The following is a 12,292-nucleotide window of genomic DNA, read 5'->3' on the forward strand; positions in this document are numbered from 1 at the left end:
AACGGCAAGAGCCGGTCGTAGCTGCAAAACGCTGAAAGAGCAGGAGGAAATTTTCGGGGGGCGTCTTCCGAGTAGCGTCGGCAGAATCGAGTAAAATGTCAAAATAAGGAACGCTTCACGATTTTGCGTGTCATCCTTGCGCAGGGGCCATGCTAATCTTCTCTGTATCGTTCCAATTTTAGTATATGTACTGCCGAAGCAAGTACAATCGTTTACCAACTTTTTTCCTTATCAACGACCTCGTCGAAAAACGCCGACTCTTTGCGGAGAAGACCCGAATCGCCCAGCCAATTGATTTAGATGTGTCACGATGACGTCGGCAAAATTTCAATAACTCCTGGCCAGAAATCAAAGGCCAGCTAAAACGAGAGTCCGACTGCCAAATTCTCTTTTCAATTCTTTTCCAATTGTAATTCGTCGTGTCGTTTTGTCGAAAATCGCTTCCAAATGCACTCTTTTCGAGAGACGGCAAAATACGTTTTCGCTTGCCAAATCTTTCCACGGCCAACCAGCAAGTCTTGGGTAAGGCTGAGAGTTGTACTTCTTCCTGACTGACCCCAAACTTTATCGCTTCTCGGCTCTTTAGAGCTAAGATCAAGTGTAGTATCTGTTCTTCTCAGTTTAATACCTGGGACGCAAGCGATTCGCTTGCTCTTTGTATTAACCTGATTTTTGGACAGGGAGCACGGTGCCGAAGCTTGCTTCGCCCTGCTCACGGGTTGTCCTGGTATTGCAGTACCTCCAGGCACGGCCCACATTCCCACACTGTGGGAATTCCTCTTCATCCAATTGAAAATTTGCTTCTTGTTTTGAAAAAAAGAAGCAAAACATAAATCGATTTTTCGAGCGAAAATTGAAAAGAAAAATGGTGACCGATCGGCCAAAAATGACAAATTTTGTTCCTACAAGTTGATGCGGGGGGCTTATGGGGTAGCTATCCACAAAGAGTACGGGCGAGTAGTCGAGTAGGGCCTCGGGAAAAATCGTCACAACTCATACTTACCTGACGGGGGTCTTTAACCGTGATCACGTAGGCGGTTGGCCCAAGGCGAGGCCTTGCCATTGCACTTCGGCTTGGCTGACCCTTGCGATTACCCCAAATGCGGGTAACTCGGCCGTATAATTTCTGTTAGCGGGGTGTGCGTTCGCGCAAAACCCCATACAAACCTTAATCAGTTTGAAAAAGCTTGGAAACGGCAAGAGCCGGTCGTAGCTGCAAAACGCTGAAAGAGCAGGAGGAAATTTTCGGGGGGCGTCTTCCGAGTAGCGTCGGCAGAATCGAGTAAAATGTCAAAATAAGGAACGCTTCACGATTTTGCGTGTCATCCTTGCGCAGGGGCCATGCTAATCTTCTCTGTATCGTTCCAATTTTAGTATATGTACTGCCGAAGCAAGTACAATCGTTTACCAACTTTTTTCCTTATCAACGACCTCGTCGAAAAACGCCGACTCTTTGCGGAGAAGACCCGAATCGCCCAGCCAATTGATTTAGATGTGTCACGATGACGTCGGCAAAATTTCAATAACTCCTGGCCAGAAATCAAAGGCCAGCTAAAACGAGAGTCCGACTGCCAAATTCTCTTTTCAATTCTTTTCCAATTGTAATTCGTCGTGTCGTTTTGTCGAAAATCGCTTCCAAATGCACTCTTTTCGAGAGACGGCAAAATACGTTTTCGCTTGCCAAATCTTTCCACGGCCAACCAGCAAGTCTTGGGTAAGGCTGAGAGTTGTACTTCTTCCTGACTGACCCCAAACTTTATCGCTTCTCGGCTCTTTAGAGCTAAGATCAAGTGTAGTATCTGTTCTTCTCAGTTTAATACCTGGGACGCAAGCGATTCGCTTGCTCTTTGTATTAACCTGATTTTTGGACAGGGAGCACGGTGCCGAAGCTTGCTTCGCCCTGCTCACGGGTTGTCCTGGTATTGCAGTACCTCCAGGCACGGCCCACATTCCCACACTGTGGGAATTCCTCTTCATCCAATTGAAAATTTGCTTCTTGTTTTGAAAAAAAGAAGCAAAACATAAATCGATTTTTCGAGCGAAAATTGAAAAGAAAAATGGTGACCGATCGGCCAAAAATGACAAATTTTGTTCCTACAAGTTGATGCGGGGGGCTTATGGGGTAGCTATCCACAAAGAGTACGGGCGAGTAGTCGAGTAGGGCCTCGGGAAAAATCGTCACAACTCATACTTACCTGACGGGGGTCTTTAACCGTGATCACGTAGGCGGTTGGCCCAAGGCGAGGCCTTGCCATTGCACTTCGGCTTGGCTGACCCTTGCGATTACCCCAAATGCGGGTAACTCGGCCGTATAATTTCTGTTAGCGGGGTGTGCGTTCGCGCAAAACCCCATACAAACCTTAATCAGTTCTGAAAAAGCTTGGAAACGGCAAGAGCCGGTCGTAGCTGCAAAACGCTGAAAGAGCAGGAGGAAATTTTCGGGGGGCGTCTTCCGAGTAGCGTCGGCAGAATCGAGTAAAATGTCAAAATAAGGAACGCTTCACGATTTTGCGTGTCATCCTTGCGCAGGGGCCATGCTAATCTTCTCTGTATCGTTCCAATTTTAGTATATGTACTGCCGAAGCAAGTACAATCGTTTACCAACTTTTTTCCTTATCAACGACCTCGTCGAAAAACGCCGACTCTTTGCGGAGAAGACCCGAATCGCCCAGCCAATTGATTTAGATGTGTCACGATGACGTCGGCAAAATTTCAATAACTCCTGGCCAGAAATCAAAGGCCAGCTAAAACGAGAGTCCGACTGCCAAATTCTCTTTTCAATTCTTTTCCAATTGTAATTCGTCGTGTCGTTTTGTCGAAAATCGCTTCCAAATGCACTCTTTTCGAGAGACGGCAAAATACGTTTTCGCTTGCCAAATCTTTCCACGGCCAACCAGCAAGTCTTGGGTAAGGCTGAGAGTTGTACTTCTTCCTGACTGACCCCAAACTTTATCGCTTCTCGGCTCTTTAGAGCTAAGATCAAGTGTAGTATCTGTTCTTCTCAGTTTAATACCTGGGACGCAAGCGATTCGCTTGCTCTTTGTATTAACCTGATTTTTGGACAGGGAGCACGGTGCCGAAGCTTGCTTCGCCCTGCTCACGGGTTGTCCTGGTATTGCAGTACCTCCAGGCACGGCCCACATTCCCACACTGTGGGAATTCCTCTTCATCCAATTGAAAATTTGCTTCTTGTTTTGAAAAAAAGAAGCAAAACATAAATCGATTTTTCGAGCGAAAATTGAAAAGAAAAATGGTGACCGATCGGCCAAAAATGACAAATTTTGTTCCTACAAGTTGATGCGGGGGGCTTATGGGGTAGCTATCCACAAAGAGTACGGGCGAGTAGTCGAGTAGGGCCTCGGGAAAAATCGTCACAACTCATACTTACCTGACGGGGGTCTTTAACCGTGATCACGTAGGCGGTTGGCCCAAGGCGAGGCCTTGCCATTGCACTTCGGCTTGGCTGACCCTTGCGATTACCCCAAATGCGGGTAACTCGGCCGTATAATTTCTGTTAGCGGGGTGTGCGTTCGCGCAAAACCCCATACAAACCTTAATCAGTTCTGAAAAAGCTTGGAAACGGCAAGAGCCGGTCGTAGCTGCAAAACGCTGAAAGAGCAGGAGGAAATTTTCGGGGGGCGTCTTCCGAGTAGCGTCGGCAGAATCGAGTAAAATGTCAAAATAAGGAACGCTTCACGATTTTGCGTGTCATCCTTGCGCAGGGGCCATGCTAATCTTCTCTGTATCGTTCCAATTTTAGTATATGTACTGCCGAAGCAAGTACAATCGTTTACCAACTTTTTTCCTTATCAACGACCTCGTCGAAAAACGCCGACTCTTTGCGGAGAAGACCCGAATCGCCCAGCCAATTGATTTAGATGTGTCACGATGACGTCGGCAAAATTTCAATAACTCCTGGCCAGAAATCAAAGGCCAGCTAAAACGAGAGTCCGACTGCCAAATTCTCTTTTCAATTCTTTTCCAATTGTAATTCGTCGTGTCGTTTTGTCGAAAATCGCTTCCAAATGCACTCTTTTCGAGAGACGGCAAAATACGTTTTCGCTTGCCAAATCTTTCCACGGCCAACCAGCAAGTCTTGGGTAAGGCTGAGAGTTGTACTTCTTCCTGACTGACCCCAAACTTTATCGCTTCTCGGCTCTTTAGAGCTAAGATCAAGTGTAGTATCTGTTCTTCTCAGTTTAATACCTGGGACGCAAGCGATTCGCTTGCTCTTTGTATTAACCTGATTTTTGGACAGGGAGCACGGTGCCGAAGCTTGCTTCGCCCTGCTCACGGGTTGTCCTGGTATTGCAGTACCTCCAGGCACGGCCCACATTCCCACACTGTGGGAATTCCTCTTCATCCAATTGAAAATTTGCTTCTTGTTTTGAAAAAAAGAAGCAAAACATAAATCGATTTTTCGAGCGAAAATTGAAAAGAAAAATGGTGACCGATCGGCCAAAAATGACAAATTTTGTTCCTACAAGTTGATGCGGGGGGCTTATGGGGTAGCTATCCACAAAGAGTACGGGCGAGTAGTCGAGTAGGGCCTCGGGAAAAATCGTCACAACTCATACTTACCTGACGGGGGTCTTTAACCGTGATCACGTAGGCGGTTGGCCCAAGGCGAGGCCTTGCCATTGCACTTCGGCTTGGCTGACCCTTGCGATTACCCCAAATGCGGGTAACTCGGCCGTATAATTTCTGTTAGCGGGGTGTGCGTTCGCGCAAAACCCCATACAAACCTTAATCAGTTCTGAAAAAGCTTGGAAACGGCAAGAGCCGGTCGTAGCTGCAAAACGCTGAAAGAGTAGGAGGAAATTTTCGGGGGGCGTCTTCCGAGTAGCGTCGGCAGAATCGAGTAAAATGTCAAAATAAGGAACGCTTCACGATTTTGCGTGTCATCCTTGCGCAGGGGCCATGCTAATCTTCTCTGTATCGTTCCAATTTTAGTATATGTACTGCCGAAGCAAGTACAATCGTTTACCAACTTTTTTCCTTATCAACGACCTCGTCGAAAAACGCCGACTCTTTGCGGAGAAGACCCGAATCGCCCAGCCAATTGATTTAGATGTGTCACGATGACGTCGGCAAAATTTCAATAACTCCTGGCCAGAAATCAAAGGCCAGCTAAAACGAGAGTCCGACTGCCAAATTCTCTTTTCAATTCTTTTCCAATTGTAATTCGTCGTGTCGTTTTGTCGAAAATCGCTTCCAAATGCACTCTTTTCGAGAGACGGCAAAATACGTTTTCGCTTGCCAAATCTTTCCACGGCCAACCAGCAAGTCTTGGGTAAGGCTGAGAGTTGTACTTCTTCCTGACTGACCCCAAACTTTATCGCTTCTCGGCTCTTTAGAGCTAAGATCAAGTGTAGTATCTGTTCTTCTCAGTTTAATACCTGGGACGCAAGCGATTCGCTTGCTCTTTGTATTAACTTGATTTTTGGACAGGGAGCACGGTGCCGAAGCTTGCTTCGCCCTGCTCACGGGTTGTCCTGGTATTGCAGTACCTCCAGGCACGGCCCACATTCCCACACTGTGGGAATTCCTCTTCATCCAATTGAAAATTTGCTTCTTGTTTTGAAAAAAAGAAGCAAAACATAAATCGATTTTTCGAGCGAAAATTGAAAAGAAAAATGGTGACCGATCGGCCAAAAATGACAAATTTTGTTCCTACAAGTTGATGCGGGGGGCTTATGGGGTAGCTATCCACAAAGAGTACGGGCGAGTAGTCGAGTAGGGCCTCGGGAAAAATCGTCACAACTCATACTTACCTGACGGGGGTCTTTAACCGTGATCACGTAGGCGGTTGGCCCAAGGCGAGGCCTTGCCATTGCACTTCGGCTTGGCTGACCCTTGCGATTACCCCAAATGCGGGTAACTCGGCCGTATAATTTCTGTTAGCGGGGTGTGCGTTCGTGCAAAACCCCATACAAACCTTAATCAGTTCTGAAAAAGCTTGGAAACGGCAAGAGCCGGTCGTAGCTGCAAAACGCTGAAAGAGCAGGAGGAAATTTTCGGGGGGCGTCTTCCGAGTAGCGTCGGCAGAATCGAGTAAAATGTCAAAATAAGGAACGCTTCACGATTTTGCGTGTCATCCTTGCGCAGGGGCCATGCTAATCTTCTCTGTATCGTTCCAATTTTAGTATATGTACTGCCGAAGCAAGTACAATCGTTTACCAACTTTTTTCCTTATCAACGACCTCGTCGAAAAACGCCGACTCTTTGCGGAGAAGACCCGAATCGCCCAGCCAATTGATTTAGATGTGTCACGATGACGTCGGCAAAATTTCAATAACTCCTGGCCAGAAATCAAAGGCCAGCTAAAACGAGAGTCCGACTGCCAAATTCTCTTTTCAATTCTTTTCCAATTGTAATTCGTCGTGTCGTTTTGTCGAAAATCGCTTCCAAATGCACTCTTTTCGAGAGACGGCAAAATACGTTTTCGCTTGCCAAATCTTTCCACGGCCAACCAGCAAGTCTTGGGTAAGGCTGAGAGTTGTACTTCTTCCTGACTGACCCCAAACTTTATCGCTTCTCGGCTCTTTAGAGCTAAGATCAAGTGTAGTATCTGTTCTTCTCAGTTTAATACCTGGGACGCAAGCGATTCGCTTGCTCTTTGTATTAACCTGATTTTTGGACAGGGAGCACGGTGCCGAAGCTTGCTTCGCCCTGCTCACGGGTTGTCCTGGTATTGCAGTACCTCCAGGCACGGCCCACATTCCCACACTGTGGGAATTCCTCTTCATCCAATTGAAAATTTGCTTCTTGTTTTGAAAAAAAGAAGCAAAACATAAATCGATTTTTCGAGCGAAAATTGAAAAGAAAAATGGTGACCGATCGGCCAAAAATGACAAATTTTGTTCCTACAAGTTGATGCGGGGGGCTTATGGGGTAGCTATCCACAAAGAGTACGGGCGAGTAGTCGAGTAGGGCCTCGGGAAAAATCGTCACAACTCATACTTACCTGACGGGGGTCTTTAACCTTGAGTGCGTTGCTGATATCTACGTTGGTAACACGTGTGTCGTTCGCACGGCGGGTGGTGTTACCAACGAGATACCAGTAGGGCGAGGGGTACGCCAAGGCTGCCCCTTGTCCGGCCTCGTATTCAATCTGGTGGCCGAGGTTCTTGTTAGAGGGGTCAAAGCTCGCGCCGGTTGCGGATACAGATTCGATTGCGCTCCTAATGTCTTTTCCCAAGTGCTGGCATACGCTGACGACGGGTGTCTCATCTCGAGCTCGAGGTCACAGATGTGCGAGCAGCTGAAAGTGTGTGAGGAGTTCGCCGGCTGGGCAGGTATCCGTTTTAACCCGAAAAAATGCCGCATAATGAACCAGGTGCTGGTTGGAAGTCGCCGACAACGGGATCCGCAGCCTTTCTCGCTCTCGGGCGAGGAGGTCAAGGTGATTGGTCTGGGCGAATTCTACCGCTACTTGGGAGTGCGGCAGGGATACCTTCCTGACACTCGATCGAACACCACCCTCGAGTTGTCTGCCGAGCGAATCAAGCGACTCTTTGAGTCGCCCCTCACGCCACACCAGAAGCTGCTGGCACTGAAGCGATTCGAGCTCCCCCGTCTGAGCTTCATCTTGAGGTTGCGGCATTTTCCGGTAAAGGAGTTGAGGAAGGTGGACTCTACGGTGCGGCGTTGCGTGCGCATTTCACTCCGCCTCCCAACACGAACGTGCGTGGCTTTTTACCACACGTCAGCAGACAGCGGAGGCCTGGGGATCCCGTCGATTGCCGCCGAGGGCGACATACTGGCGGTGACACAGGCCTTCAAAATGCTGACAGCACCGGACTGGCGGGTGCGCGCCGTGGCCGTGGGTCGACTCGAATCTCTCTCGAAACGGATGGCCAAAGCTGAAAGTGTCGATGCCGGTGCGATGGCAGCTTTCATATCAGGGGGCAACGTCAGTGGTAACGGGTGCGGAGCGGGCGGAAGTCTGGAACGAGACTTGTTTACGTTTGTACGCAAGGCCTCGGAAAGGATCGATGTTCAATTCGTCGCGGGCGCTGACGGGCAGTTTTCTGTGACGTCTGGTGACAAGACGTTATCCCCCAGCAACCGGGCAGTATTTACCAGGACCCTCCACGCCTTACAATCAAAGCGTTGGAGGGAAGTGTGGGCCAGTCATCCAGACCAAGGTAAGACCGTAGGGGCCCACACCCAATACGGTTATTCGAACCACTGGTTGAAGAACCCCGGGGCTCTGACTATTCCAGAGCGCATTTTCGCGATGAAAGCACGCCTCAACCTCCTTCCTGTCAAGAAGGTTCGGGAACGATTTCACGGGGGACAGTCAGACGTTAGGTGCTGCAGATGCGGCAGTTCGGCCGAGACACTTCCCCACGTACTCAACCACTGTGTTCCCGTCATGCCCCAAATCCTATCTCGGCACGACGCCATACAGGGGGAAGTGTTGCGCCACGTACCTTCAGGGACCTTCACCAAGGTTTCTTGTGACCGAGTTTGCCGGGAGCACGCCGATGCCACGGGTGAGAACCTCCGGCCAGACTTGATTGTCGAGAGCGCCGACAGGTTCTTAGTCGTGGACTTTGCGTGCCCTTTCGAAAACGGCCAAGTTGCCCTTACCGCTGCTGCGGCCCGTAAGCACCAAAAGTACAGGGAGTTGTGTGGAAACTTGGCCCGTGTTTCCAAGAAGCGAGTCCTTTTCCACACCTTCATCATCGGCTCCCTGGGCAGCTATGCTCAAGGCAACAATTCCACCCTCAGCGCCTTGGGCATCACGGGCCGTCGTATGACGGAGGTAGCCAGAGCATGCTCAGCTCTGGCTATCAAGGGTAGCCACCACGTGTGGCAATCTTGGTGCAGGGGGATTGTTACCAAACCTTAAACCATCCTTTGCAAGCGCAGACTGGCACCACACAAACACAAACCGGACGATCACGGCGGCGGGGCATCAACTTAACCGCAAATAAACCAGCTCACCAGTACGTTCATCAATCAGCCAACAACCCAGCCCACTCACCCCATCACCTCGGAAAACTTCAGCCCTTTGACCCCAGCTCTATCCACGCCCCGCCGCCAACCCCTCCTCGCACTCCAATGTTAAAGCTGGCCTCCTCCAATCAAAACCCACTCCTGATAGTTTCGCCGAGGTGCTCCCAACTCTTCAACCGCGCGGCAGCCGGGGACCAACTCTCCAAACACTTTAACGTTCCAACGTTCGTCTATCGTCCCCGGCCAACACCTTCAACAGTTCCGCCCGCCACACCAGTCGAATCATCGTCAACGGCAAAAGGGCGGATGCCGCGCGGTCAACACCTCACCTCTTCACACCAATGGGGCCGGCTAGGAAGCCTGCCCCCGAACTGTCTGGCACCAACACTGGAGCACCTCGGCCCCCCAACCAACACGGAGGCCAGCAGGCCGGCGCACGTCGCCGACCCACTAATTCGCACCATCCCCACCCGGTTTGCACAACACTTAGCTTTTAAATCTTTTTTTTTGTCTTAGGTAGCTCGTTTTTAACCGCTTTACCGCCCCAAAATTGCACTTACTAGCAATTAAAGCACTTACCGCACTTAAACCTCTTTCAAGTTTTAAATGCACCCCCCCCCTTTTTTTATATATATGCAAAGTTCCGAACTATTTTTTATATTTACATTGTTTTTAAATATTTTTATACCCACACCCCGTGTACTTTTTTCGCCACCCTCACCCCTTTCCACTCACTAGGCACACTTCCAAAATATGTATCTAAATTACACAATACCATACCCGAGCCCAGTCTGCGCCAGTCCCTCTGTTCCTCCTGCGACGTCTCCTGCAAGCCCTACCATCGGCGGGCCCCACAATTCACTTAGCTTATAACTTAACTAATCTGGCCCTAACTTTTTTAAATTTACCTTTTTTTCCACAGTAATCATCAAATCTTAACCAAACCAAACCCACAAATTCTATCACCCATCGCCGTTACGGCGGTGGAGGCCGAGCGTGCAACGCACAATACTTATTGCCGGCGAAGCCTGTTTATATTGTCGTTTTCGTGTTTTATCGCCGTCAACACAATAAACCGGTGTACAGTCAAAAATCTGTTCTTCTCAGTTTAATACCTGGGACGCAAGCGATTCGCTTGCTCTTTGTATTAACCTGATTTTTGGACAGGGAGCACGGTGCCGAAGCTTGCTTCGCCCTGCTTACGGGTTGTCCTGGTATTGCAGTACCTCCAGGCACGGCCCACATTCCCACACTGTGGGAATTCCTCTTCATCCAATTGAAAATTTGCTTCTTGTTTTGAAAAAAAGAAGCAAAACATAAATCGATTTTTCGAGCGAAAATTGAAAAGAAAAATGGTGACCGATCGGCCAAAAATGACAAATTTTGTTCCTACAAGTTGATGCGGGGGGCTTATGGGGTAGCTATCCACAAAGAGTACGGGCGAGTAGTCGAGTAGGGCCTCGGGAAAAATCGTCACAACTCATACTTACCTGACGGGGGTCTTTAACCGTGATCACGTAGGCGGTTGGCCCAAGGCGAGGCCTTGCCATTGCACTTCGGCTTGGCTGACCCTTGCGATTACCCCAAATGCGGGTAACTCGGCCGTATAATTTCTGTTAGCGGGGTGTGCGTTCGCGCAAAACCCCATACAAACCTTAATCAGTTCTGAAAAAGCTTGGAAACGGCAAGAGCCGGTCGTAGCTGCAAAACGCTGAAAGAGCAGGAGGAAATTTTCGGGGGGCGTCTTCCGAGTAGCGTCGGCAGAATCGAGTAAAATGTCAAAATAAGGAACGCTTCACGATTTTGCGTGTCATCCTTGCGCAGGGGCCATGCTAATCTTCTCTGTATCGTTCCAATTTTAGTATATGTACTGCCGAAGCAAGTACAATCGTTTACCAACTTTTTTCCTTATCAACGACCTCGTCGAAAAACGCCGACTCTTTGCGGAGAAGACCCGAATCGCCCAGCCAATTGATTTAGATGTGTCACGATGACGTCGGCAAAATTTCAATAACTCCTGGCCAGAAATCAAAGGCCAGCTAAAACGAGAGTCCGACTGCCAAATTCTCTTTTCAATTCTTTTCCAATTGTAATTCGTCGTGTCGTTTTGTCGAAAATCGCTTCCAAATGCACTCTTTTCGAGAGACGGCAAAATACGTTTTCGCTTGCCAAATCTTTCCACGGCCAACCAGCAAGTCTTGGGTAAGGCTGAGAGTTGTACTTCTTCCTGACTGACCCCAAACTTTATCGCTTCTCGGCTCTTTAGAGCTAAGATCAAGTGTAGTATCTGTTCTTCTCAGTTTAATACCTGGGACGCAAGCGATTCGCTTGCTCTTTGTATTAACCTGATTTTTGGACAGGGAGCACGGTGCCGAAGCTTGCTTCGCCCTGCTCACGGGTTGTCCTGGTATTGCAGTACCTCCAGGCACGGCCCACATTCCCACACTGTGGGAATTCCTCTTCATCCAATTGAAAATTTGCTTCTTGTTTTGAAAAAAAGAAGCAAAACATAAATCGATTTTTCGAGCGAAAATTGAAAAGAAAAATGGTGACCGATCGGCCAAAAATGACAAATTTTGTTCCTACAAGTTGATGCGGGGGGCTTATGGGGTAGCTATCCACAAAGAGTACGGGCGAGTAGTCGAGTAGGGCCTCGGGAAAAATCGTCACAACTCATACTTACCTGACGGGGGTCTTTAACCGTGATCACGTAGGCGGTTGGCCCAAGGCGAGGCCTTGCCATTGCACTTCGGCTTGGCTGACCCTTGCGATTACCCCAAATGCGGGTAACTCGGCCGTATAATTTCTGTTAGCGGGGTGTGCGTTCGCGCAAAACCCCATACAAACCTTAATCAGTTCTGAAAAAGCTTGGAAACGGCAAGAGCCGGTCGTAGCTGCAAAACGCTGAAAGAGCAGGAGGAAATTTTCGGGGGGCGTCTTCCGAGTAGCGTCGGCAGAATCGAGTAAAATGTCAAAATAAGGAACGCTTCACGATTTTGCGTGTCATCCTTGCGCAGGGGCCATGCTAATCTTCTCTGTATCGTTCCAATTTTAGTATATGTACTGCCGAAGCAAGTACAATCGTTTACCAACTTTTTTCCTTATCAACGACCTCGTCGAAAAACGCCGACTCTTTGCGGAGAAGACCCGAATCGCCCAGCCAATTGATTTAGATGTGTCACGATGACGTCGGCAAAATTTCAATAACTCCTGGCCAGAAATCAAAGGCCAGCTAAAACGAGAGTCCGACTGCCAAATTCTCTTTTCAATTCTTTTCCAATTGTAATTCGTCGTGTCGTTTTGTCGAAAATCGCTTCCAAATGCA

General features: G+C 48.7%; 23 non-coding genes across 23 annotated transcripts; 15 read left to right on the forward strand and 8 right to left on the reverse strand.

Moving 5' to 3' along the window:
* Positions 1-99: 99 nt before the first annotated feature.
* On the reverse strand, positions 100-206 carry LOC146146248 (U6 spliceosomal RNA). Its single transcript, XR_014499253.1, has one exon. It is a non-coding gene; the product is annotated as a U6 spliceosomal RNA (small nuclear RNA).
* Positions 207-566: 360 nt separating this feature from the next.
* On the forward strand, positions 567-761 carry LOC146146249 (U2 spliceosomal RNA). The gene has a single exon (XR_014499676.1). It is a non-coding gene; the product is annotated as a U2 spliceosomal RNA (small nuclear RNA).
* A 234-nt stretch (positions 762-995) lies between these two features.
* On the forward strand, positions 996-1,160 carry LOC146146250 (U1 spliceosomal RNA). The gene has a single exon (XR_014501110.1). It is a non-coding gene; the product is annotated as a U1 spliceosomal RNA (small nuclear RNA).
* A 131-nt stretch (positions 1,161-1,291) lies between these two features.
* On the reverse strand, positions 1,292-1,398 carry LOC146146251 (U6 spliceosomal RNA). The gene has a single exon (XR_014499254.1). It is a non-coding gene; the product is annotated as a U6 spliceosomal RNA (small nuclear RNA).
* Positions 1,399-1,758: 360 nt separating this feature from the next.
* Positions 1,759-1,953, forward strand: LOC146146252 (U2 spliceosomal RNA). The gene has a single exon (XR_014499677.1). It is a non-coding gene; the product is annotated as a U2 spliceosomal RNA (small nuclear RNA).
* Positions 1,954-2,187: 234 nt separating this feature from the next.
* On the forward strand, positions 2,188-2,352 carry LOC146146253 (U1 spliceosomal RNA). Its single transcript, XR_014501121.1, has one exon. It is a non-coding gene; the product is annotated as a U1 spliceosomal RNA (small nuclear RNA).
* Positions 2,353-2,484: 132 nt separating this feature from the next.
* On the reverse strand, positions 2,485-2,591 carry LOC146146254 (U6 spliceosomal RNA). Its single transcript, XR_014499255.1, has one exon. It is a non-coding gene; the product is annotated as a U6 spliceosomal RNA (small nuclear RNA).
* A 360-nt stretch (positions 2,592-2,951) lies between these two features.
* Positions 2,952-3,146, forward strand: LOC146146255 (U2 spliceosomal RNA). The gene has a single exon (XR_014499679.1). It is a non-coding gene; the product is annotated as a U2 spliceosomal RNA (small nuclear RNA).
* Positions 3,147-3,380: 234 nt separating this feature from the next.
* LOC146146256 (U1 spliceosomal RNA) lies at positions 3,381-3,545 on the forward strand. Its single transcript, XR_014501132.1, has one exon. It is a non-coding gene; the product is annotated as a U1 spliceosomal RNA (small nuclear RNA).
* Positions 3,546-3,677: 132 nt separating this feature from the next.
* Positions 3,678-3,784, reverse strand: LOC146146257 (U6 spliceosomal RNA). Its single transcript, XR_014499256.1, has one exon. It is a non-coding gene; the product is annotated as a U6 spliceosomal RNA (small nuclear RNA).
* Positions 3,785-4,144: 360 nt separating this feature from the next.
* On the forward strand, positions 4,145-4,339 carry LOC146146258 (U2 spliceosomal RNA). Its single transcript, XR_014499680.1, has one exon. It is a non-coding gene; the product is annotated as a U2 spliceosomal RNA (small nuclear RNA).
* A 234-nt stretch (positions 4,340-4,573) lies between these two features.
* LOC146146259 (U1 spliceosomal RNA) lies at positions 4,574-4,738 on the forward strand. The gene has a single exon (XR_014501143.1). It is a non-coding gene; the product is annotated as a U1 spliceosomal RNA (small nuclear RNA).
* Positions 4,739-4,870: 132 nt separating this feature from the next.
* Positions 4,871-4,977, reverse strand: LOC146146260 (U6 spliceosomal RNA). The gene has a single exon (XR_014499257.1). It is a non-coding gene; the product is annotated as a U6 spliceosomal RNA (small nuclear RNA).
* A 360-nt stretch (positions 4,978-5,337) lies between these two features.
* Positions 5,338-5,532, forward strand: LOC146146261 (U2 spliceosomal RNA). The gene has a single exon (XR_014499640.1). It is a non-coding gene; the product is annotated as a U2 spliceosomal RNA (small nuclear RNA).
* A 234-nt stretch (positions 5,533-5,766) lies between these two features.
* LOC146146262 (U1 spliceosomal RNA) lies at positions 5,767-5,931 on the forward strand. Its single transcript, XR_014501199.1, has one exon. It is a non-coding gene; the product is annotated as a U1 spliceosomal RNA (small nuclear RNA).
* A 132-nt stretch (positions 5,932-6,063) lies between these two features.
* Positions 6,064-6,170, reverse strand: LOC146146263 (U6 spliceosomal RNA). The gene has a single exon (XR_014499258.1). It is a non-coding gene; the product is annotated as a U6 spliceosomal RNA (small nuclear RNA).
* Positions 6,171-6,530: 360 nt separating this feature from the next.
* LOC146146264 (U2 spliceosomal RNA) lies at positions 6,531-6,725 on the forward strand. The gene has a single exon (XR_014499681.1). It is a non-coding gene; the product is annotated as a U2 spliceosomal RNA (small nuclear RNA).
* A 3,297-nt stretch (positions 6,726-10,022) lies between these two features.
* LOC146146265 (U2 spliceosomal RNA) lies at positions 10,023-10,215 on the forward strand. Its single transcript, XR_014499685.1, has one exon. It is a non-coding gene; the product is annotated as a U2 spliceosomal RNA (small nuclear RNA).
* A 234-nt stretch (positions 10,216-10,449) lies between these two features.
* On the forward strand, positions 10,450-10,614 carry LOC146146266 (U1 spliceosomal RNA). Its single transcript, XR_014501154.1, has one exon. It is a non-coding gene; the product is annotated as a U1 spliceosomal RNA (small nuclear RNA).
* Positions 10,615-10,746: 132 nt separating this feature from the next.
* Positions 10,747-10,853, reverse strand: LOC146146267 (U6 spliceosomal RNA). Its single transcript, XR_014499260.1, has one exon. It is a non-coding gene; the product is annotated as a U6 spliceosomal RNA (small nuclear RNA).
* Positions 10,854-11,213: 360 nt separating this feature from the next.
* Positions 11,214-11,408, forward strand: LOC146146268 (U2 spliceosomal RNA). The gene has a single exon (XR_014499682.1). It is a non-coding gene; the product is annotated as a U2 spliceosomal RNA (small nuclear RNA).
* A 234-nt stretch (positions 11,409-11,642) lies between these two features.
* Positions 11,643-11,807, forward strand: LOC146146269 (U1 spliceosomal RNA). The gene has a single exon (XR_014501165.1). It is a non-coding gene; the product is annotated as a U1 spliceosomal RNA (small nuclear RNA).
* A 132-nt stretch (positions 11,808-11,939) lies between these two features.
* On the reverse strand, positions 11,940-12,046 carry LOC146146270 (U6 spliceosomal RNA). The gene has a single exon (XR_014499261.1). It is a non-coding gene; the product is annotated as a U6 spliceosomal RNA (small nuclear RNA).
* Between the last annotated feature and the right edge of the window lie 246 nt (positions 12,047-12,292).

The sequence above is a fragment of the Ascidiella aspersa genome, chromosome 5 (assembly GCF_963924565.1).
Source record: "Ascidiella aspersa chromosome 5, kaAscAspe10.2, whole genome shotgun sequence".
Taxonomy (NCBI): Eukaryota; Metazoa; Chordata; class Ascidiacea; order Phlebobranchia; family Ascidiidae; genus Ascidiella; species Ascidiella aspersa.